Below are 17,808 nucleotides of genomic sequence, written 5' to 3'. Positions count from 1 at the left end.
TTAGGATAATTTAGGTTAAGTAGTATGTAAGCTTAGGGACTGACGACCTTAGCAGTAAGTCCCATAAGATTTCACACATATTTGAACTTTTTTTTTAACTTCATATCTAACCAACATGTTTCTACTACCAGAATGAGATTTTCACTCTGCAGCGGAGTGTGCGCTGATATGAAACTTCCTGGTAGATTAAAACTGTGTGCCCGACCGAGACTCGAACTCGGGACCTTTGCCTTTCGCGGGCAAGTGCTCTACCAACTGAGCTACCGAAGCACGACTCACGCCCGGTACTCACAGCTTTACTTCTGCCAGTACCTCGTCTCCTACCTTCCAAACTTTACTGAAGCTCTCCTGCGAACCTTGCAGAACTAGCACTCCTGAAAGAAAGGATATTGCGGAGACATGGCTTAGCCACAACTTGGGGGATGTTTCCAGAATGAGATTTTCAATCTGCAGCGGAGTGTGCGCTGATATGAAACTTCCTGGTAGATTGGTTCGCAGGAGAGCTTCTGTAAAGTTAGGAAGGTAGGAGACGAGATACTGGCAGAAGTAAAGCTGTGAGGACCGGGCGTGAGTCGTGCTTCGGTAGCTCAGATGGTGGAGCACTTGCCCGCGAAAGGCAAAGGTCCCGAGTTCGAGTCTCGGTCGGGCACACAGTTTTAATCTACCAGGAAGTTTCATGTTTCTACTTCTGTGCAAAAGCGGACGAAACGCGTATCGAGTGAGAAGAGCAGCTGATGACAGAAGCTGCCGAAGAGGCACGGAGGGCCGCCAAGGCCACGGAGAAGACGGAGGAGGACCTCACTTTGGACCTGGTAGGTTTCCTTACTAGAGGCTTGTTTAACGTAACTACAAAAAAAATTTAATCGGAAGCTTTATACGCGTTTTTCTCGAAACCGTACTTTTCGAACTGGTGGGAGCCGGCCGGTGTGGCGGAGCGGTTCTAGGCGCTTCTGTCCGGAACCGTGCGACCGCTACGGCTAGATGTTGAGTCCCACAGTGCTCAGAGCCATTTGAGCAAACTGGCGGGAAACATAGCTTGAGAACGCTAAATACGATTTTGAACTGCATTCTCTAATAGCGCGCGTAGCCGCGTTGCGATATCTTCGGAAGTCTATTATCGGTGCAAACTTTTGTGAGCGAAAAGAAATGACATCTGTTTCAACACATCACCGTTTTGTTATAACTAAATATCTTCCTATTAAACTATGTATGCTGACAGAAAATATGCTGAAAATGTCTTACAGAATATAATTTTGTTACAGGACCAATAAGAAGGCTTCAGGAATTTCGGCTGATGACCCATGTTCTGGCTGCAAGAGGTTCTTCCATCTGGTACAGTGGCGACAGGACCGTTGAGTCTACACACAAAAATGATTTGTTTTAAAAACAGAAGTGTTAGGAATAAAACTATATCGCCGTTTTTGATATTAGTTTTTATTTTATATGAATTAAATGAACGCTTGGACATGCCTAGTAATCAGGATACCCCGCGTTCGAATTCTAGTCCGGCAAACATGCCGGCCGGAGTGGCCGAGCGGTTAAAGGCCCTACAGTCTGGAACCGCACGACCGCTACGGTCGCAGGTTCGAATCCTGCCTCGGGCATGGATGTGTGTGATGTCCTTAGGTTAGTTAGGTTTAAGTAGTTCGAAGTTCTAGGGGACTTATGACCACAGCAGTTGAGTCCCATAGTGCTCAGAGCCATTTGAACCATTTTTTTGAACCGGCAAACATCTCCACTTGTGGCCGCTGATACGGCACGAAGTCCTGAATACCAATAATCCTTTCGCTTTACTTTCCTTTCCATTCTATTCCCTCCTACTCCAATTCATAACAAACTTTTCATTTCACTTGAAAAAATTACGAAAATCGCCTATTTTTCATGCGTTAAGAGAGCGCTATCCCTTAAGCTGGCAGGCAGCCTCGACACGTGCCGCGACAGCAGCGCTCCTAGCACGCAAAGTTAGAACTATAGCGTCCCCGATTTAAATGTTCATGAGATAGTCCGCCTCGGTAACTGCGCAGTCAGTTCGACGAGTTGCTAAACGGAGGCACCCGGGTTCGTTTCCCGGCCAGTTCGAAGATTATCTACGCTCGGAGACTGGGTGTTGTGTTGCTTCACGTTAATACGTCGTAAATGGCATTCCACTGTCCAGATGGCTGAATGGACACGTCCCAGAAACCAATATGGGGTACGCACCGATGCAATGGAAACTCTTTCCGGCGACCCACGCGGTTGTGTCGTAGTTAACATATCTATCACTAATTGCTAACCGAGTCGTGCTTGAAAAATCAGCGTTCTCCTCCAAATCATTCGTAAATACTTAGAATGTGGTAAGATGATTACACAAAGCTTTTTTAATGTCATCAGTGATCATTCTACTTCGGTTGCCGACATTGTGAATACATGTAGGCATCTAAGAGCTCTTACTGTGCTAATTGATACTGTATTGTATTACTTATTCCCACACCCGGGTTCCCGGTTTCGATTCCCGACGGGGTCAGAGATTTTCTCTGCCTCGTGATGACTGGGTGTTGTGTGATGTCAGGTTAGTTAGGTTTAAGTAGTTCTAAGTTCTAGGGGAGTGATGACCATAGATGTTAAGTCCCATAGTGCTCAGAGCCATTTGAACCATTTTTTTGTATTACTTACTGTTCCTATGGTGTCACCGCCAGACACCACACTTGCTAGGTGGTAGCTTTAAATCGGCCGCGGTCCATTAGTACATGTCGGACCCGCGTGTCGCCACTGTGTGATCGCAGACCGAGCGCCACCACAAGGCAGGTCTCGAGATACGGAATAGCACTCGCCCCAGTTGTACGACGACTTTGCTAGCGACTACACGGACGAAGCCTTTCTCTCATTTGCCGAGAGACAGTTAGAATAGCCTTCAGCTAAGTCCATGGCTACGACCTAGCAAGGCGCCATTTGTAACATTGCATGTACCTCAAGATAGAGTCTCACTTGTATCATCAAGAATGCTGTATACCAAAGGACGATATAAAAGTTAAGTGTTCTAGTAGCTACGTTCTTTTCTTTATAACATTAATAAGTATCCTGTTTCAGACCTCTATCTAGCCTACTTGAGATTACGCGTGCCTTTCGGCTACTTCAGTGTGGCGTAGCTGTCTTGTTACGCCACAACAGTTCCTGCATAGCTTTTAGGACCATGGCATTTTTCTGCATGCACATTATTATTGACATTCGCAAATAACGCGATAAGCATAAGAACCTCCTGAAGCAGTACTCTAAGACGAGGAGTCCACGACGTTGGGATCACCGATTTACTTCAAGCTTTGTACACCTTTAGTGCACCATTCAAACAATGTAACGTACAGCTAATAAGGTGAACTACTCTGACAATTGAGCGAAAATCGCAGGAGAAGTTTTACGCGTCTGTTATGTAACTGATGTATCTGCGCCTAGGTACCAGAGCATAAAGTCCGTGGTCGTCAAGTGACTGGCGTTCGAGCTTCGTGAGACGAGGTTCTACGAGGCGATGGTTCGGCTCCGGTTCCAACCTTTATTCTTGCAGTACACGTGTAAATTCTTTGATATTCAAAAAACTTCCACCTACACTATTCGTTCCTGCTACATTAGCAACGTCTCACCACTACGCAGGTTAACTGCCAGATGGGGGCTGCCTCTGTGTCTGCTGCTCGAAGCATCGAGGTGCAAAGTAGGTCTGCGTACCTTACCAGATTGCATGGATAAGGGATTTCGCAAATCACGACAGGCATACATTCTCAGTAAAACTCTATGCGTTTCTTCGTTTACTTGTCGATATAAATATGGTTGTTCTAATAATTAAATTTAATTACAACTAATGAGTAGTTAGATAACATGAAATTCAGTTTATCGAAATACACGTGGCTTTTTAAAATTATTTTATATTTCAAATGTCAAATAAAGTAAATAAAATGACCGGAGATGAAAACAAATATGAACACTTACGTTTGAGCGGGAATCGAACAGACATCTCATACACATTCGTCTTACGTAACGTGAACGCTAACCACATGGCACCACAAACTATCATGCACAATACCTGAGCACAGGTACATCCAGTACATAATACATGCGTAAAACTTAGCCTTGTAATTTCCTCCGAATTGCCAGAGTAGTACACCTTACTGCTTACACATTATGTTGTTTTTAATGGAATACTAAAAGTGCAAAAAAAGTTTTAAGTAAATCTCTGACCCCTAACGTGGTGGCCTTCCCTTGTAGTGCCAGAAAGCGGTAAAGTTTCTGTTTGTGAAACTGTTTGCTTATATATACAGGGTGAGTCACCTAACGTTACCGCTGGATATATTTCGTAAACCACATCAAATACTGACGAACCGATTCCACAGATCGAACGTGAGGAGAGGGGCTAGTGTAATTGGTTAATATGGTCCAAATGGCTCTGAGCACTATGGGACTCAACTGCTGAGGTCATTAGTCCCCTAGAACTTAGAACTACTTAAACCTAACTAACCTAAGGACATCACAAACATCCATGCCCGAGGCAGGATTCGAACCTGCGACCGTAGCGGTCTTGCGGTTCCAGACTGCAGCGCCTTTAACCGCACGGCCACTTCGGCCGGCCTAATTAGTTAATACAAACCATACAAAAATGCACGGAAGTGTGTTTTTTAACACAAACCTACGTTTTTTAAATGGAACCCCGTTACTTTTGTTAGCACATCTGAACATATGAACAAATACGTAATCAGTACCATTTGTTGCATTGTAAAATGTTAATTACATCCGGAGATATTGTAACCTGAAGTTGACGCTTGAGTACCACTCCTCCGCTGTTCGATCGTGTGTATCGGAGAGCACCGAATTACGTAGGGATCCAAAGGGAACGGTGATGGACCTTAGGTACAGAAGAGACTGGAACAGCACATTACGTCCACATGCTAACACCTTTTTATTGGTCTTTTTCACTGACGCACATGTACATTACCATGAGGGGTGAGGTACACGTACACACGTGGTTTCCGTTTTCAATTACGGAGTGGAATACAGTGTGTCCCGACATGTCAGGCCAATAGATGTTCAATGTGGTGGCCATCATTTGCTGCACACAATTGCAATCTCAGGCGTAATGAATGGCGTACACGCCGGAGTACATCTGGTGTAATGCCGCCGCAGGCTGCCACAATACGTTGTTTCATATCCTCTGGGGTCGTAGGCACATCACGGTACACATTCTCCTTTAGCGTACCCCACAGAAAGAAGTTCAGAGGTGTAAGATCAGGAGAACGGGCTGGCCAATTTATGCGTCCTCCACGTCCTATGAAACGCCCGTCGAACATCCTGTCAAGGGTCAGCCTAGTGTTCATTGCGGAATGATACCATATACGTCGACGCGTTTACAGTGGGACATTTTCGAGCAACGTCGGCAGATCATTCTGTAGAAACGCGATGTATGTTGCAGTGCTCTCCGATACACACGATCGAACAGCGGAGGAGTGATACTCAAGCGTCAACCTTAGGTTACAATATCTCCAGATGTAATTAACATTTTACAATGCAACAGACGGCACTGATTACGTATTTGTTTATATGTTCAGATGTGCTAACAAAACTAACGGGGTTCCATTTAAAAATACCTAGGTTTGTGTTAAAAAACATTCTTCCGTGCATTTTTGTATAGTTTGTATTAAACAATTGCACTAGCCCCTCTCCTCACGTTCGGTCTGTGGAATCGATTCGTCAGTATTTGATGTGGTTTACGAAATATATCCAGCGGTAACGTTAGGTGACTCACCCTGTATAAGGAACGCCTGCCACTTGACCATCTTCTGTGTGGATGCACAAACAGTGCCCGAACTCTTGTGGGAATCGGCAAAGCGCCGCGAGCAATGAGTGTAATGTGCAGGGGCACTACGAATGTAGTGCGGGACAATAAGTTGTGAATGTGGGTCTCACGGGGGGCGTGCCAGAGTTAAGTCCCTGCAGTCGCATCATCCTCTGTGTCCTCGGTGGCTCAGACAGATAGTCGGCACAGTAACTCAGCGTGTTCGGTCAGAGGGCTGCGTGCTCTCTGTAATAAAAGAAACTGAGTGAACGGATCAACGAAAAACCTGAACGAGTGTCATCGCACGTCCGCAACGAACAAATTCGACGAACAATATATAGAACAAAATGACATCAAAGTAAATAAATAAATAAAGGTGGATAGAGTGTCTGCCACGTATGCAGGAGTTCCCGGGTTCGACTTCCGGTCAGGGCACACATTTTCAACTGTTATTTCACTATATTAGAAGGTTTTAACGATTTGCAAGTTTTGTACTGACTCTAAAACTAGCGTTAACCGATTTGCCATACTGTATACTCGGTTTGCTAACATTTGCCGTTGCTTGTCCATATCAGAAATTAATATTTTAATATTGTGTTTCCGCAACTGCCCTTTACGCTATTTTTGAGCAACTTGCTTTGCACGAAAGTGTCTTTTCATGTCATAATCCTTCACAACAGGTAGCGATTCACTAACTAAGATGCAAACAGGTTTATCTTTGCTCACGGCAAAGAAATAAAGCTCTGTCCATTTCTCCGGGAACTGGCGACATTCAGGATTTGCTTTTTCTCTGCTTAATGCCAGACTTTCACGAATAAACTCAGTAAAAACGCTCGGAAACATGTGTACGAAATTAACGAACAAGTTTTACGCGTCAACAGACAACAGGCAAATAGTTTGTTCAACTACGACACCAGCTGCCGCTTTTCAAATGGACGCATTTCGCGAATAGACGGTAATTACCTTGCCATTGTTGCCCATTACCAGCGTTTTCTATCGAAGAATGTGTAGCACAGACGTAGGTAGTAAGTAATAAATAGCGTGGATTTGTTGTCAGTATCGATCCACAGGCGAAAGTCCTTTTCTCCTCAACAATTTAAGGAGCTGTTTCCCTAACTCTATGCACGTACAGGGATGGGGAAGGGGAGGGGGAGGGGGAGAGGGGGACGGAGAGGGAGAGGGGGAGGGGGAGGGGGATGGGAGCGGGAGGGGGAGGGGGAGAGGGAGGGGGAGGGGGAGGGCGAGGTGGAGGGGTAGGGGGAGGGGGAGGGGAGTGGTAGGTGGAGGGGTAGGGGGAGGGGAGGGGGAGGGGAGGGGGAGGGGAGGGGGAGAGAGGTCAGCAGCGACACCAAATTTCGTCGGCGGGTCTCTATGCAGGGCTTTTCCGCGTTGGAACTTCGTTTTTAGTACTTGTGAAACTGACTACAGTGCTTCTGAGATACTTTTGAATTTGTTAAGCACCATTATGCGTTCGCACTTTGGTTGCTGGGGGAGGAGGAGGAGGCGGAGGCGATTAGCGTTTAACGTACCATCGACAACGTAGTCATTGGAGTCAGAGGACAAGCTCGGATTCGGGAAGGAAACCGGTCGTGCCCTTTTGAAGGAACCGTCCCGGAATTTGTCTGGAACGATTTAGGGAAATCAAGAAAAACCTAAGTCTGGATGGCCGGACGCGTGTTTGAACAGTCGTCCCAAAACAATTTTCCTAGGCAGAAAGACGCGATACTGTTAAGTGCAGAGCATTTTGCACGAATTCACAGAGGCGCCGGTAGCTCAGTACATAGCGTTAACGTCCGGTGGTCAAACAGTCTCTTGTTCCAATCATGTTGACAGCAACTTTGGCCCGCATCTCGTGGTCGTGCGGTAGCGTTCTCGCTTCCCACGCCCGGGTTCCCGGGTTCGATTCCCGGCGGGGTCAGGGATTTTCTCTGCCTCGTGATGGCTGGGTGTTGTGTGCTGTCCTTAGGTTAGTTAGGTTTAGGTAGTTCTAAGTTCTAGGGGACTTATGACCACAGCAGTTGAGTCCCATAGTGCTCAGAGCCATTAGAACCAGCAACTTTGTTCCTACTTTCATTTAACTCCTATATTTACTGTCAAATAATGACTCATAATTTTCTAACAAAACAACAACTTTTTATTATTATTTATTACTCATATGAAATAAATGGACCTTGCCGTTGGGGAGGCTTGTGTGCCTCGGCGATACAGATAGCCGTACCGTAGGTGCAACCACAACAGAGGGGTATCTGTTGAGAGGCCAGACAAACGTGTGTTTCCTGAAGAGGGGCAGCAGCCTTTTCAGTAGTTGCAAGGGCAACAGTCTGGATGATTGACTGATCTGGCCTTGTAACATTATCCAAAACGGCCTTGCTGTTGTGGTACTGCGAACGGCTGAAAGCAAGGGGAAACTACAGCCGTAATTTTTCCCGAGGGCATGCGGCTTTACTGTATGGTTAAATTATGATCGCGTCCTCTTGGGTAAAATATTCCGGAGGTAAAATAGTCCCCCCTTCGGATCTCCTGGCGGGGACTACTCAAGAGGACGTCGTTATCAGGAGAAAGAAATCTGGCGTTATACGGATCGGAACGTGGAATGTCAGATCCCTTAATCGGGCAGGTAGGTTGGAAAATTTAAAAACGGAAATGCATATAGGAATTGGTGGAGTTCGGTGGCAGGAGGAACAAGACTTGTGGTCAGATGGTTACACGGTTATAAATATAAAATCAAATAGAGGAAATGCTGGAGTAGGTTTAATAATGAATTAAAAAACGGGAGTGCGGGTAGGCTACTACAAACAGCATAGTCAACGCATTATTTCGGCTAAGATAGACACGAATCCCACGCCTACTACAGTAGTACAAGTTCATATGCCAACCAGCTCTGCAGATGAAGAATTTGAAGCAATGTATGATGATAATGGAATGTAGTCTAATTAAATAGGGTGATGCTGAGGGTATTAGATTAGGAAATGAGAGACTTAACGTAACAAAGGAGTTTTGCTATTTGGGGAGCAAAATAACTGATGATGGTCGAAGTAGAGAGGATATAAAATGTAGACTGGCAATGGCAAGGAAAGTGTTTCTGAAGAAGAGAAATTTGTTAACATCGAGTATTGATTGAAGTGTTAGGAAGTCGTTTCTGAAAGTATTTGTATGGAGTGTAGCCATGTATGGAAGTGAAACATGAACGATAAATAGTTTAGAAAAGAAGAAAATAGAAGCTTTCGAAGTGTGGTGCTACAGACGAACGCTGAAGATTAGATGAGTAGATCACATAACTAATGAGGAGGTATTGAATAGAATTGGGGAGAAGAGGAGTTTGTGGCACAGCTTGACAAAAAGAAGGGACCGGTTAGTAGGACATGTTTTGAGGCATCAAGGGATCACCAGTTTAGTATTGGAGGGCAGCGTGGAGGGTAATATACGTAGAGGGAGACCAAGAAATGAATACACTAAGCAGATACAGAAGGATGTAGGCTGCAGTAAGTACTGGGAGATGAAGAAGCTTGCACAGGATAGAGTAGCATGGAGAGCTGCATCGAACCAGTCTCTGGACTGAAGAAGACGACGACGACGACGACGACGACGACGGCTGCTGCATTTCGTATGTTCTTATTTAAAAGAAATTAGTTCTCATTTGTAATAAACAGAAAACATATAAGATGTCAAGGAAGAAAAATTTGCAGTTGACTAGAATATCTTTCTGTAGATACTGCCGAGCCTTTTGAATCTCTTTCACAAGAGAAGAACCTATTACATGACTCCTGTAAGGAATGCCTGTCACGAAAATTTTTTGCCTTTTTGTTTACTCTCAGCGTCTCCCGAAGGTTTTAATTTGCTACCGCAAACGTAACTCGCCCCACCAAATATTGCAATGTACTGATTTTTTGGTGTTCTACATTCCTTTAAAATTGTATACGCGCAACCACAATCTTCATGAAGCCTGTTTCTGCCAGTTCTTGTTGATGACGTAAAGTTTCAATCTCTGTTTCATTACGATACAGAACGCGAAATGTTTCGGTTGCGGTACTACCGGTGACTGTTGGTGCGGGTAAATGGGGAGCAAAATTTCTTCGCATTTGTAGTTTGTCGCTGTAGCACTGTTCACTGCAAACAGACGACCTGAAGATATTTTGCTGAAGATATCACCTCTACAATACTTGAGAGTCTCATGACGCACCACAGACGCAGATTTGCTGTCTGTATTAAGACAAATTTGATCACGGACCTGACACAGTTTACTTGTTGTATTTGTTCTTTAATTTCATTACTGCAGTATAGTGCAATATGGGATTCCATAAATGACCTTCAGCTTGAATCCGTGAATGAGAAAACCACGGTGTTATTACTTTCTGTCCATCAGGAACAGACGATTGCTTACGATTTTGTCTTACCTGGCGTAAGATGTGTTTCATTTTTAGCTTTTTGCGATTGACATGGAAAACAAATCATACAAAACCGAAATTTGCAGTGTATGTTCTTGGTAACGCAGTGATTTGTTTCCTGAGCAAGCTTCAGAATAGAAACAATAGTTTAAAATTCATTGTACGGGATTCGTCCAATACGTAAGATTCCCTCTTTTATTTCTCTGCAAAATAAATTGTGCTCGTGGCATGTGAAGGCTGGCGAGTCAGACTGGTACGTGTTTACAACGGAAAAATTTGGAAATTTGCGGTGAGGTCTTACGGGACCAAACTGCTGTGGTCATCTGTCCCTAGGGTTATGCACTACTTATCTTAACTTTAACTTACGCTAAGGACAACACACACACACTCATGCCCGAGAGAGGACTCTAACCTCTGACGGGGGTGGCGAGCCGCGCGAACCGTGACAAGACGCCCAGACCGCACGGCTACCCCGCGCCGCCGGTACGTGTTGACAACGCGCACATCGCCTTACGACGCATACCACAGTGTCTTGCCAAGTACGCCGCCAGCTAGCGTGCAGTTACGACTAGAAAGCGTGTCCGCTTGAGAGATGCGCTGTGTAATTCGTTTTTTCGCAGCAAAATAACTGCCCGCCGTCGATATTCATCCGGAGTTAATCTATGTCTATGGGGAAGATTGGATGAGCATTCAAATGGCAATGAGACCAGACGCCATCATTCGACCACTGAGACAAGATATATACTTAAATGGATATGGCGTCTGTTCTTTCGCACATGTCTGAACGGACAGGCACCATATCCATGTAAATACACTCCTGGAAATGGAAAAAAGAACACATTGACACCGGTGTGTCAGACCCACCATACTTGCTCCGGACACTGCGAGAGGGCTGTACAAGCAATGATCACACGCACGGCACAGCGGACACACCAGGAACCGCGGTGTTGGCCGTCGAATGGCGCTAGCTGCGCAGCATTTGTGCACCGCCGCCGTCAGTGTCAGCCAGTTTGCCGTGGCATACGGAGCTCCATCGCAGTCTTTAACACTGGTAGCATGCCGCGACAGCGTGGACGTGAACCGTATGTGCAGTTGACGGACTTTGAGCGAGGGCGTATAGTGGGCATGCGGGAGGCCGGGTGGACGTACCGCCGAATTGCTCAACACGTGGGGCGTGAGGTCTCCACAGTACATCGATGTTGTCGCCAGTGGTCGGCGGAAGGTGCACGTGCCCGTCGACCTGCGACCGGACCGCAGCGACGCACGGATGCACGCCAAGACCGTAGGATCCTACGCAGTGCCGTAGGGGACCGCACCGCCACTTCCCAGCAAATTAGGGACACTGTTGCTCATGGGGTATCGGCGAGGACCATTCGCAACCGTCTCCATGAAGCTGGGCTACGGTCCCGCACACCGTTAGGCCGTCTTCCGCTCACGCCCCAACATCGTGCAGCCCGCCTCCAGTGGTGTCGCGACAGGCGTGAATGGAGGGACGAATGGAGACGTGTCGTCTTCAGCGATGAGAGTCGCTTCTGCCTTGGTGCCAATGATGGTCGTATGCGTGTTTGGCGCCGTGCAGGTGAGCGCCACAATCAGGACTGCATACGACCGAGGCACACAGGGCCAACACCTGGCATCATGGTGTGGGGAGCGATCTCCTACACTGGCCGTACACCACTGGTGATCGTCGAGGGGACACTGAATAGTGCACGGTACATCCAAACCGTCATCGAACCCATCGTTCTATCATTCCTAGACCGGCAAGGGAACTTGCTGTTCCAACAGGACAATGCACGTCCGCATGTATCCCGTGCCACCCAACGTGCTCTAGAAGGTGTAAGTCAACTACCCTGGCCAGCAAGATCTCCGGATCTGTCCCCCATTGAGCATGTTTGGGACTGGATGAAGCGTCGTCTCACGCGGTCTGCACGTCCAGCACGAACGTTGGTCCAACTGAGGCGCCAGGTGGAAATGGCATGGCAAGCCGTTCCACAGGACTACATCCAGCATCTCTACGATCGTCTCCATGGGAGAATAGCAGCCTGCATTGCTGCGAAAGGTGGATATACACTGTACTAGTGCCGACATTGTGCATGCTCTGTTGCCTGTGTCTATGTGCCTGTGGTTCTGTCAGTGTGATCATGTGATGTATCTGACCCCAGGAATGTGTCAATAAAGTTTCCCCTTCCTGGGACAATGAATTCACGGTGTTCTTATTTCAATTTCCAGGAGTGTAGTTCTAAGTTCCAGGGGACTAATGACCTCAGCAGTTGAGTCCCATAGTGCTCAGAGCCATTTGAACCATTTGAAATTACCCAAAAAGACAAAGGTCACACATTCGGCGGGGAAAATTATGGCAACTATCTTTAGGGACTGTCAAGGAGGTTTCACAGTTTACCAACGGCAGCGAAACACCACAGCGTATGCGGAGAGGTACTGTAATGTCTTGAGGAATCTACCAGCTGCCATCAAATGAAAACGTCCTGGACGTTTCTTTCGCAATGTTGTCTCCCTTCACGACAATGCTTGGCTTCAAGCTGCTCAAATGACCCTGGCGGAGCTCACAAGATTCAGCTGAGGAGTGTCCCCGGATCCTCTATATTAACGAGATCTTGCTCTAAATGATATTCGCATGTTCCTCCAACCCAAACAATGAACAAATGGTTACGGGGACAGGCCCCGATTTGGTACGAAATAGCTTTGAAAAACTTGTGTGACGTTGGCAAAAATGCTTGAGAAAAAATGGTGACCGTGCAGAAAAGCAGCAGAAGCATTGTAAAATGTCAATAACATCATTTCAAGATGATAAATTGCATTCAATGTTTTTCATAAAACAGGGAAACTTACTTATTCAACGCCGCTCGTATTAACTCCATATATTGAAGCGTAAGTAACGCTAGCGGGATGTGTTATTGGTCTAGTAAGCATCGGATGTTCAGAAAACGTTTACTAGCTTATTTTTTTTGGAAATTTCATCTCGTCTTTTTGTCTTAGCGGCAGAGGTATAACAGCAAGTTTCGCACTCCGCTGTCTCCCGTTCGTACGTTCTGTCGTACTTGTATTTTGGACAAAATATGGCAGTGTAGTGGCGTGTCACTTTCCCCTTGTCTATCTGTATATGATCTCTGTGGCGTTTGTACACGACTGGGAAAAGTGGCTCTATCAGATCGACACCTGCTTTCCGCAAGCCTTCTTACTGTATGTAGCGGAGGGTACTCGGTACATTTCTGAATCTTGCACCCCCCTGACCCTTTACCACTGCATTCACAGAAGGTATACGAGGAGAAAGAATGTACGCTCCCGTCTCGAATGTTCCTGTTTTAGGGTCGTCAGAGTTACGCAAGATGTGTTCTGGAGCACGTTCAAAAAAATGGCTCTGAGCACTATGGGACTTAACATCTATGGTCATCAGTCCCCTAGAACTTAGAACTACTTAAACCTAACTAACCTAAGGACATCACACAACACCCAGCCATCACGAGGCAGAGAAAATCCCTGACCCCGCCGGGAATCGAACCCGGGAACCCGGGCGTGGGAAGCGAGAACGCTACCGCACGACCACGAGCTGCGGGCTCTGGAGCAGGTGATCTGTCTCTTAGACGCGTTCCTTTAGAGTTTTGTGAGTAAGGCCATTAATATGAAGAAATATCTTTCTTCTGCATCTCCCACTACGAACTGTTGATGACGACGTGTGGGATTCAGGAGCGCTCAACAACACAGTCATGATCGCCCATACTGGGTGTCAGCAGGAAAACGTCGTGGTGGGGCTGGGGAGAGGGTGGGGGCAGGGGGGTGACATTTGTCCTCGCCATCAAAGTTTCTTACAATGAGTCGAATTCCATCGTAACGATACAGTAGCTCCCGTGCAGTCAGGGGGCGCCTTGCCACGGTTCGTGCGGCTCCCCCGTCGGAGACTATAGTCGTACCTCGTGTGTGTGTGTGTGTGTGTGTGTGTGTGTGTGTGTGTGTGGTCTTTAGAGTGATTTAGTTGGATTAAGCAGTGTGTAACCCTAGGGACCGATGACCTCAACAGTTTCATCATATAGGAAGTTACCATAAATTTCCAAGCATATTTCGTAATAAGTAACAAGTGTTCTCTATATTAAAAGAGACCTTTGGAGAAAAAGAGAACCACTTGCATGAATATCAAGAGCTCAATAGAAACCCAGTTCTAAGCAAAGAAGGGAAAGCAGGAAGGTGGAATGAGTATATAGAGGGTCTATACAACGGCGATGTACTTGAGGACAATATTATGGAAATGGAAGAGGATGTAGATGAAGACGAAATGGGAGATAAGATACTGCGTGAAGAGTTTGACAGAGCACTGAAAGGCCTGAGTCGAAACAAGGCCCCGGGACTAGACAACATTCCATTAGAACTACTGACAGCCTTGGGAGTGCCAGTCCTGACTAAACTCTACCATCGGGTGAGCAAGATATATGAGACAGGCGAAATACCCTCAGACTTCAAGAAGAACATAATAATTCCAATCCCAAAGAAAGCAGGTGTTGACAGATATGAAAATTACCGAACAATCAGTTTAATAAGCCACTGCTGCAAAATACTGACACGAATTCTTTACAGACGAATGGAAAAACTAGTAGAAGCCGACCTCGGGGAAGATCAGTTCGGATTCCGTAGAAATGTTGGAACACGTGAGGCAATACTGACCCTACGACTTATCTTAGAAGAAAGATTAAGAAAAGGTAAACCTACGTTTCTAGCATTTGTAGACTTAGAGAAAGCTTTTGACAATGTTGACTGGAATTCTCTCTTTCAAATTCTAAAGGTGGCAGGGGTAAAATACAGGGAGCGAAAAGCTATTTACAATTTGTACAGAACCCAGATGGCAGTTATAAGAGTCGAGGGGTATGAAAGGGAAGCAGTGGTCGGGAAGGGTGTGAGACAGTGTTTTAGTCTCTCCCCGATGCTATTCAATCTGTATATTGAGCAAGCAGTGTAGGAAACGAAAGAAAAATTTGGAGTAGGTATTAAAATCGATGGAGAAGAAATAAAAACTTTTGAGGTTCGCCGATGACATTGTAATTCTGTCAGAGACAGCAAAGGACTTGGAAGAGCAGCTGAACGGAGTGGACAGTGTCTTGAAAGGAGGATATAAGATGAACATCAACAAAAGCAAAACGAGGCTACTGGAATGTAGTCCAATTAAATAGGGTGATGCGGAGGGAATTAGATTAGGAAATGAGACACTTAAAGTACTAAATGAGTTTTGCTATCTGGGGAGCAAAGTAACTGATGATGTTCGAAGTAGAGAGGATATAAAATGTAGACTGGCAATGCCAAGAAAAGCGTTTCTGAAGAAGATAAATTTGTTAACATCGAGTATAGATTTAAGTGTCCGGAAGTCGTTTCTGAAAGTATTTTTATGGTGTGTAGGCATGTATGGAAGTGAAACATGGACCATAAATAGTTTAGACAAGAAGAGAATAGAAGCTTTTAAAAATGTGGTTCTACAGAAGAATGCTGAAGATTACATGGATAGACCCCATAACTAATGAGGAAGTATTGAATAGAATTGGGGAGAAGTTTGTGGCACAACTTGACAAGAAGAAGGGACTGGTTGGTAGGACATGTTCTGGGGCATCAAGGGATCACAGATTTAGCATTGGAGGGCAGCGTGGAGGGTAGAAATCGTAGAGGGAGATCAAGAGATGAATACACTAAACATATTCAGAAGGATGTAGGTTGCAGTAAATACTGGGAAATGAAGAAGCTTGCACAGGATAGAGTAGCATGGAGAGCTGCATCAAACCAGTCTCACGACTGAAGACCGCAACAACAACAACAACAACAACAACTGTCCGCTGTCACTGTCGATTGCTAGGTTTCTTTTCCGAAGTGGTTGGAGGTAGCATTCGTGATGCAATGAAAACTGACTCCTCAGCATCCTGTAAAAAAGTTGTTTTAAGTAAGCAGTACCAGTTGTTTAACGTTTATTTACTTATTTATTCTTTGCCCTTGGATGGTTTTGAGCTGACAGTATAGGGCGTGTCATATAATTTTACATGTATGGTGAATGTAAAGTAAAGAAAACAGAGTTACTGTTTTTAGTCACATATGAGGTTGTTACATATTTTATATCACAATATAACACCTAGTATTTAATTTGATATTTATTACTTACTCGTATGTGTACACATTATTCTGTAAGATATACATGTAAACGGTTTCAAGAAAAATAATTTCTTTCGTGGTTTAATAAAATCCCTACAAAAATTAAATACCTTTATTTTGCGTCATTTTAGTAATAAAAGTGTTCAAAGAAACTTCTTTGTCATTCTAAGATTCAGTTAGGTGCTGATGACGGTTGGCCGATGAGACGACAAATTGAACGACCCACCAACAGTCGTCCCGCTCCAATCTCCCTCCGTCGGCCAGTTGATGTGTGTCGCCAGCGGTCGGCGAGCACTGGCTGTCGGCGCCTCACCGGCGCTCCGTCCCCGACTTCCCTGCTGCTGCGTCCCGACTGCACTGCCAGACACACCACGACCCGGAAATACCATTGGTCGCTCCAGAGATGGTACGACAGTGCACTTATCAATACACGCCTCCGAGGAGGCGGGAGGGGGGGGAGGATGGAGGTGTTAAGAAAATGTTTGTTGCATTCCACGGTAATGGTCTCACGAAGACGATTGTTTTAATAAATGATCTCTCGCTCTGTAGCGGAGTGTGTGCTTTCATAAAACTTTGTGGTAGCCTAAAAGTGTATGTTGGACGGGGAATCGAACCCAGAACTTTGCCTTTTGCAGGCGATGCTCTTCCCGACCGAGCTACTGGAAGTAGTAAGGAGGTACTTGTCAAAGTACAGCTGTGACCGCAAGAAGCGAATAGTGTGTGAATAGCTCAGTTCTAAAGAACATTTCCGTGAAAGGGGAAGTTCCCGGTCCGGGCTCCCACCTGGCATACAGTTTTAGTATGCCAAGAACTTTAGATATCTCTCTCGTTTAAAAGATGTTGGAAGCGACTGCTTGCTTTAGTTAATGATCGACCATTTGTAAGTAGGCTGTACAGGTTTTTTTATTGGTAACGCCACGTAGCGCTCTGTATGAAAATCACTGGCTGTGCTGTGTGCAGTCTGTGGCTGGTTTGTATTGTTGTTGGCTATTGTAGTGTTGGGCAGTTGCCTGTTAACAGCGCGTAGCGTTGCGCAGTTGGAGGTGAGCCGCCAGCAATGGTGGATGTGGGGAATGTGATGGCGGAGTTATGAGAGCGGACGATCTGGACAGAGACAGTAAATTTGTAAGACTGGATGTCATGAACTGATATATATATTATGACTTAGAAGACTATTAAGGTAAATACATTGTTTGTTCTTTATCGAAATCTTTCATTTGCTAACTATGCCTATCAGTAGTTAGTACCTTCAGTAGTTAGAATCTTTTATTTAGCTGGCAGTATTGGCGATCGCTGTATTGCAGTAATTCGAGTAACCAAGATTTTTGTGAGGTAAGTGATTCATGAAAGGTATAGGTTATTGTTAGTCAGGGACATTCTTTTGTAGGGATTATTAAAAGTCAGATTGCGTTGCGCTAAAAATAGTGTGTCAGTTTAAGCACAGCCATTTATAATTTTTCTAAGGGAACGTATCACATTTTCTGTAATAAACTTGTA

The 17,808-nt window shown here is 45.4% G+C and overlaps 1 protein-coding gene across 1 annotated transcript in view; it reads left to right on the top strand.

The window, feature by feature from the left end:
• Nucleotides 1–17,808, top strand: part of LOC124718652 (filaggrin-like) — a 95,268-nt gene that overhangs the window by 77,040 nt on the left and 420 nt on the right. The gene's annotated exons all lie outside the window — the stretch shown is intronic.

Source organism: Schistocerca piceifrons, chromosome 10 (assembly GCF_021461385.2).
Source record: "Schistocerca piceifrons isolate TAMUIC-IGC-003096 chromosome 10, iqSchPice1.1, whole genome shotgun sequence".
Classification (NCBI taxonomy): domain Eukaryota; kingdom Metazoa; phylum Arthropoda; class Insecta; order Orthoptera; family Acrididae; genus Schistocerca; species Schistocerca piceifrons.
The sequence above is the reverse complement of the archived record's forward strand: the minus strand, read 5'-3'. Positions and strand labels throughout refer to the sequence as shown.